Below are 8,257 nucleotides of genomic sequence, written 5' to 3' on the forward strand. Positions count from 1 at the left end.
GAAGAAATCAATATTTGCTCTCATATCTTCCACATCTTAAGCAAGACTACTGAAAGAACTACCTCAAGGAACTGCCTTCCTTTCTGTTGCCTCATTTCAAAAATTTTGAAGCTCAAAGGCGTTCATCCATTGGAAAATGAGTACCCTTATCCTAAGCATAGTCCAATCAACATTTGCACTCTCAATGCTAGCATCGATCACAGCCGAAAGGGAGTCAAGCAAGAGAGTCATGCTCCTCATGGTGGTTCATGCTCTAGCTCATATCCCTATGATGAGAAGTTAGACAACATTAAGTCATCCATCCAAGAAATCAGCACCAAGTTGTCCAGACTTGTGTCTATCATGCACTCCCAACACGCCCCGATTTGACATAAAGTTCACATCTCTCTAAACTCAATTGGACCAAATTCAAAGGAAGCTAGAGGAAGATGAGGGCTAGCTATTCCATGACAAAAAGGGGGAGATGGTTCATGATAGGGGGAGTGGAGTGTAATGATAGGGGGAGAAAGAGTTAGATTGAAGAGGGAGCATTGGAGATGAAAAGCAAGAGCAAGAAAAGCACATTTAATATTTTGTGTTTATGCTATTTACATTGCTTTCTTTTAAAGCTTTGAAGTACTTTAGTTTAAATTTCAGTTTATCTTTAGTACTTTGTGTGTATCTTGGTTCACACTTCATGGTTCATGTTGTGTACTTGATTATGCTTTAGTATGTACCTTTGCTTTGTAGCTTATCAGTACTTTTAGATTATGTATGCATTATCTTTATTACTTTACACTTGTGCCCTTGTTGGATCTTGCATCCTTGATTCAAATACCTTAGTGTTTTGTATCGGTTGTGTGTTGGACATGCAATTGATTTTTACATTCCTCTTAATTGCATTGCGTGTTTGGATGATCATTTACTAGATAGATGTTCATTGTAGCCATTCTTTAATGACTGTTCATGTTTGATCAAGTTACGCTTCATAGATTATATCTTGTTTATTACCTTGATCGTATTTTACTTATTCCTATACGTACCTTGTGTTCATCTTGTCATAAACTTAATGAAAGTTTTGTTTGTGTGCGAGTGTTTCAGGATATAGGTGTATACGATGCAAGTGCTTCACAACTTCTAGAATTAGGTGTGAGTGAATTTTTCCATTGTTCCCAAACTTATGTTTACGTATAGAGTCTGTTTTAGGGGTTTTGCCATGGAATAGCCAAATGGGGAGATTGTAAAGTTGTTATTTACAACTATTTTGTGTTGTCTTTAATTTTGTACCAAATTTGATTGTAATTTTATTCAATCATTTTCCCTGTATTTATGTGGGTTTTTATTTGTAAGGGTTATGTGAGAGAGAGTGTGAAGACTCAAGCTTAAAGTGAAGAACAAGTGGATTTCACGAGAAGCTCGCGAGAAGCTTGCGAGAAGCTATCCTGTGAATTAACCACGTGTAGAGCACATGATTGGAATGCGAATAGTCATGACAGCCTGGAGTTTTCGCGAGTAACTCACAGGTAAGGCCTTTTTATGAAGTACTCATGAAACATTTTGTTTTGCTATTTTGTCATTTGTACTTTACCAAGTCTTTACCTATACTATATATACCCTTATTACTCACATATTGTAAGGAGTGTTTTTCAGAGAGAAAACCCTTGAAATTACCCATGAGAGTTAGAGATTGTCATACCCACAATCATCTACACATTTCCTTACGGTTTTCCTCTACTCCTACCTCTCCATATCCAAATCCTTGAGAGGTTGATAGCCCAAACACTTACCACACCCAATTTAAGTGTAAAGTGAGGTTTTGGTGTTGCTGGGAAGCATTGGAAGAAGCCAAGCATTGGCGGATGCAATCAGGCTGAATTGCATGATCCAGAAAAGCTAGAGAAGACAAGATTTTGTTAAGCCAGTTGGTAGCAGGAGCTTGGAGGGCTCAAGTACATTGGATAGACTAGGCTTGGAGGGTCTTTTGTTATTCATGTACTCCAACTTATTTTCTAGTGGATCGATTTACCGCTTGGAGGGCGGCAGAGAGGTTTTTCGCCGAATTCTTCGGTCTCCTCTTCGATAACATGTCTCGGTGTTATCTTGTATTTGTATCCTTCTTCCCTACTCTTTTATCTTTCATTTTATTGTTGATATTTGATGAATATGGCTTAGAGTAGTTTTATCGATTGTTCACACACATTTACTCTTATTCCACACTTAGTTTAAGTTAGAGTAAAAGCAACTGAGCCGTAACTTTTAATTGATGGTCTAAACAAGTTCTTGTGTATTCACACAAATTTGAGCTTTCATGTATTTATAAGACTAATATGTATTCCATGACAAACTAGTAATAAATTCTTTCAAAAACAATGAATACCCTTGTGGAATATTTCATGTGCTTAGGCAAGTTGATTAACACTACACCCTAATCCCAAGCAGAACGATTACTCCTTAATTTTGTAGTGGATTAGGTACATATGCACTACCTCGCTCTTGAAATTTCCCAGAAATTAAGTTTGTTCTTACTCTACCTTCTTATAAATATGTGCTTTTCCTTGAGTACCTAAGCAGCGAAATCAAATCCAGACTGTTTTCATAGGAAGACACCCAATATTGTACCTCTTAGCAAAAAACAAAAAAAGAATTTGTACCAAGCTACTTGACTGTGGATGGGGCTTTACGACATGAGTTCAGCTCCATCATCTTCATCTTTCTACATGCATGCTTTTATCCTTGTTGTCTTGTGGTGTGGCTTGTTTGTCACCTCTGTTGTTGGCGGGAATAATGAGACAGATCGGTTAGTGTTGCTTGCGTTCAAAGCCAAGATCACTGATGATCCTCTCCAGGTTATGAGCTCTTGGAATGACAACATCCATTTTTGTCAATGGTGAGGGGTCACCTGTGGTCCCTGAACATCAGAGGGTCACCGTGTTGAATTTTCCATCTTCGAAACTGGTAGGCTCTATATCACCACATGTTGGTAATTTCAGTTTTTTGAAGAATCTAAGGGCCCGTTTGGTTCATGTGTTTAAAAACTGAAAATTGTTGTTTGAAAATATTTGTAGAAATACATGTGGGTGAAAAAGTGCGTTGAAATGCGTGAAATGCTGTTTAAAAACTGAAAATGGTTGTTTAAGACTACAAACCAAACACCCCCTAACACTCTTAAACAATAGCTTTCATAATGAAATTCCTTCAGAAATTGACCGTTTACGCAGATTGCAAATCTTACGTTTGTACAATAACACACTTGGTGGCAAAATTCCAAGAAATTTATCCCGATGCACCAACCTCAAATACATTAATTTCGGTCGCAACCTTTTGGATGGGGAAATCCCTGCAACTCTTGGCACTTTGTCAAAACTCCAATTCGTTTCTTTTGAAAAAAATAATTTGACAGGAAGTATCCCACCTTCTTTCGGCAACTTATCCTCTCTAGAAAAGTTTGGTACAATTTATAATAACTTGGGTGGGAGTATCCCTGCTTCTTTTGGCCAATTGATGAAACTCATTTTTTTGGTGTCGGTGTAAATAGGTTGTCTGGAAGAATTCTTGCCTCAATCTTCAATTTGTCTTTGTTAAAAACGTTTGATGTAGGAGACAACCAAATCCAAGGGCATATTCCATCAGACATATGTATCACTGTACCAAATATCGAAAATTTTAGCGTTTACACCAATCAATTTACTGGACCTATCCCTATTTCAATATCTAATGCCTCAAATTTAAATGTACTTGAACGCGCCGACAATTAACTAAGAGGAAGAGTTCCTTTTTTGGAGAAGTTATATAGAGTTTCATATTTTGTCATGGGTCAAAACGAGCTTGGAAATGGAGGGGCAAATGACTTGAGTTTTCTCTGTTCTTTGACAAATTCTACATATCTAACCAGTTAGAGATATTCTTGAATAACTTTGGCGGAGGGTTGCCCAAGTGCATTGTTAATTTTTCAACTACTCTCCTCTTTTTGTGTCTAAATAATAATAAAATATCTAGAAACATTCCTATTGGAATAGGAAATTTGACCAATTTGGAGTCACTATATATGGGGAATAATAAATTATCAGGTCATATTCCTTTTGAAATTGGAAAGCTTCATAAGTTACAAGAATTGGATTTATCTGCAAACAATTTCTTTGGGAACATTTCATCTTCTCTTGGAAATTTAACTATTTTGATAGCTTTGTATTTAGACTATAATAATCTTCAAGGAAGCATCCCCTTAAGTCTAGGCAAGTGTGAAAATGTGATTCATTTGGGTCTTGCTAAAAACAATCTCAATGGTATCATACCATATCAAGTAATTGGTCTCTCATTATAACCAATTTCTCTAGACTTGTTAGCCAACAAATTTACTGGTGTCCTTCCTACAGAAGTAGGAAATTTTAAAAATTAAGAATACTTGAATATTTCTAAAAACATGTTTGGAGAAATTCCAACAAGCCTTGGTAGCTGTGTAAAACTAGAATTTCTAGCCATGAGAAACAACTTCTTTCAAGGGGTCATTCCTTCATCTTTGGAATCATTAAGGGGCCTTCAACTTTTAGATCTTTCTAGAAATAATTTCTCTGGCAATATTCCAAAATTTTTTGGAGAGCTTTATCTTCTTGAAGTTATTGAATTTGTCTTATAACCATTTTGATGGGGAGGTACCAACAAATGGAGTTTTCAAGAACACAAGTGCAACTTCAATTAAGGGAAATATTGAGCTATGTGGAGGCGTGCCTAAGTTTAAGCTTCCTATTTGCAAATATGACAAATCCAAGAAAATGAAGCTGACTCATTCGTTGAAGCTAATAATCTTTACACTTTCTGGGATTTTTGGAGTAACTTTGGTGATTTTATTTTTACTTCTCTTCTCTTTTAAAAGAAAGAGGAGGGAAAGTATTTTAAATAATTCACAAAATTTACTTTTGAATGTATCTTACTAAAGTCTCCTAAAAGCTACAGATGCATTCTCCTCCACTAATTTAATTGGTGTGGGAAGCTTTGGATCTGTGTATAGAGGAATTCTTGATCATTATAGATGTATAGTTGCTGTCAAGGTGCTCAACCTTTTGCACCATGGAGCTTCCAAAAGTTTTATTGCTGAATGTGAGGCTTTGTGAAACATCAAACATCGGAATTTGGTGAAGGTACTCATAGTATGTTCAGGTGTTGACTATTAAGGTCATGATTTCAAAGCATTGGTATACAAGTTCATTACTAATGGCAGCCTAGACTAGTGGTTGCATCCAATTTCAAGAACAAATGAGGTTCTTGAGGAACAAAAGAATTTGAATCTTCTTCAAAGACTAAATATTGCTATTGATGTTGCAAATGCATTGGAATATCTTCATTATCATTGCCATGCACCAATTGTTCATTGTGACCTCAAGCCTAGCAATATTCTTCTCAATGATGAAATGATTGGACATGTTGGTGACTTTGGCTTGGCAAGGTTCCTTTGTGAGGCCACCCAAGAGTGTTTCACTAATCAATCAAGCACTATCAATTTAAGAGGAACAATTGGTTATGCTCCTCTTGGTGAATATCTTTCCCATTTTTGAACATTAAATTTGTTTCTTTTCATAATATTTCTTAATTTACTAATTTCAAGCATGAAAATAACTTAAGAAAGCCTTTTAGAAGGTGGAGCATGTCTTAAAAGAAATTTCCACTTGTCATAATATATTTTTCCTTTTATATGACACTAAAGAGCTCTTTCAAAGGTGTGCTATTATATTTTTTATTTTATTTTTTTAATATGAAACAAGATCAATCATATTGTAAATGTTATGTGCAATTGTAGAATATGGCACGGGAAATGAGGTGTCAACATATGGGGATGCCTATAGTTATGGCATACTATATTTGGAGATGTTCACAGGAAAAAAGCCCACTGATAACATTTTCAAAGACAACTTGAACCTTCATGATTTTGTTAAAGCAGCTTTGCCTGAACGAGTGATTAACATCGTGGATCCTATTATTCTTTGGGAAAGAGAAGATACGGAAACAAGGACAAATGATACATTCAAAATCGAATAGGAAGTCACAAAATTCTGGAGTGCTTGATTTTGATATTTGGAATTGGAGTGTCTTGTTCTATGGAATCTCCAAGAGAAAGGATACATGATTGATGTTGTAGCTCAATTGCATTTGATTAGAGAGAAACTCCTCAGAAGTCAGAACTAGAATACGCGGAGAAAGAGTACTTTAACTTACAAGTAAATTGAATCTGATAGTACTTGTTGCTCTAACCTTTATGGAGGGAGGGGGATCATATAGCCTACACAATGTCATGTGCTTGTCATGGTACTTTCTTTTATTATAGTGAAATTGATAATATTGATGCCATGTGAAATTTGATTACATGCTGGTACTATTCACATGATTAAGATTCGTCCAATTTGTTTTCTATGATTTAGAATAAGCTCTTTTTTGTCCCCTCCCCCCTTAAAATGTTTGTTGAAATATACATAAATCAAAATGACGTTTAAGCTATTTTCGATTTGGTGATTTCTATCATTGGTGTGGTTGAGATTATTGGCACTATACTTACACTCTGTACTTTATATAGAGACACTTTTGATGACTTTGATGTAGACATGGGCTTAAATTACTCCAAGTACTTTTTTTTTTTTTTTTGAGAATGTCCAAGTACGAAACTTTAGTGGGTAAGGAATTTAACTAATTTATTGGGAACGATATTAGTTGTTTACAATCTTAACTATCTCACAAGTACCCAAAAAACCATTTCTATAATCTATTTTGAAAACCAAACATTTTCGTCTTATACATAAAAATGACTTCCCTAGTTCCTCACATAGACTGGGGGTATGGGGTCTCGCTTGAGAGTAGTTAGAGTACTACTATGATTACGCTCAAGTAAGGAAGCCACACTGGTCAAACCCCGTTACCTTTTTTTTTTTAAAACCAAAAAAAATGACTTCCCTCAATTCAATGCTTTAAAGAGATGATTGTCTTCCTTCAATTTAGGTATAGAGGACCAATGACCCCATTGGAAGGTGCGATCAAGTTAGTATAGAGGGCCAATGACTCCATTGGAAGGTGCGGTCATGACTTGATGAGGTTTTGATTTTGTCTAATATTGGAACAAAATAATCCGATTTGTAGTACCTCCTTTTGTTTCTTTTAGCAATAACTTATTAGTTTATTTTGTATTTGTCATAGATTTTTATTTTTATTTTTTCATTTTTTGTAATCATATTCTTGGAATAATTTGTGGTTGTAACATTACTTTAAAAAATAATAGAGACTCCGTGGATGTAGGCTTTTATGGCCGAACCACGTTAAAATTGTTGTTTTCCTTCTTTTGTTTGCCTTCATTTTTCACAAAGGAATGCTATAGCTTTGATCCTTGGATAATTTGTCATTGAATTATTACCACTATTCAGATGTTTGTCACCCATAATTTGATGATTACCTACAAGAAAAATACGTACTTGCAAGATCATACCATTAAGGTTATTGCAAAACACCCAATAGTTGCTTGTTGATCTTGTAATGAGAGTCTTTTATGTTTAACAAGATCTTTATATATGCGTGTGTGTGTGTGCGTGCGTGTGAGCAGTAATTTTGAAACGATATTGGCCTCTATCGAAATATTTCCATATCCCTCACTAAATTGAAATAACTTTTGGTATAGTATCAACTCTCTTGATTAAAAAACTCAAAATATATTTGCTTAGGAATTAATATTTCTTATTTGTCTTATGAAAGTAGTTATAATATGAAAAATACATTTTAAAGATAGATTTTTATATTTATTTGGACTATTTGAGTAAAATTTTATATTTTTACTAATTTAATATATATATTGAATAATTATTCAATTAATTATCACATTATTTTGTAATCTCGGATCCACCTCAAAAAAGCTTCAACCTCTCATTTTTACAGGTCTTTTAATGGCGCAGGTTTGAAAACCATGCCAAACTTACATCATTTGACCAAATTTTGACCAGGTCAAAGTTTCATGTGCTTCACCAAATAAAAGTTAGTATTTGTAAATTTATTTGATATCTTGAAATCTTGCTCGATACAAGCCCAGTTCTGAAGGTGATATTTAGGTCAACTATCAAATAAAATGACCATCTTCTCAAAAAAAAAAAAAAATTTCAAATAAAATGACCAAGGGTAAAATAGTCAAATAAAAAAATTTTAATATATTAAACTTCATATCATTGTTTTGAATTTCATTTCGTTCCCACCAAATCTCCTATACCGTTTCAATCAAAATTCTAACGACTTGAACCAGCCATTATGGCGAAAT

Source organism: Quercus lobata, chromosome 4, assembly GCF_001633185.2.
Source record: "Quercus lobata isolate SW786 chromosome 4, ValleyOak3.0 Primary Assembly, whole genome shotgun sequence".
Classification (NCBI taxonomy): domain Eukaryota; kingdom Viridiplantae; phylum Streptophyta; class Magnoliopsida; order Fagales; family Fagaceae; genus Quercus; species Quercus lobata.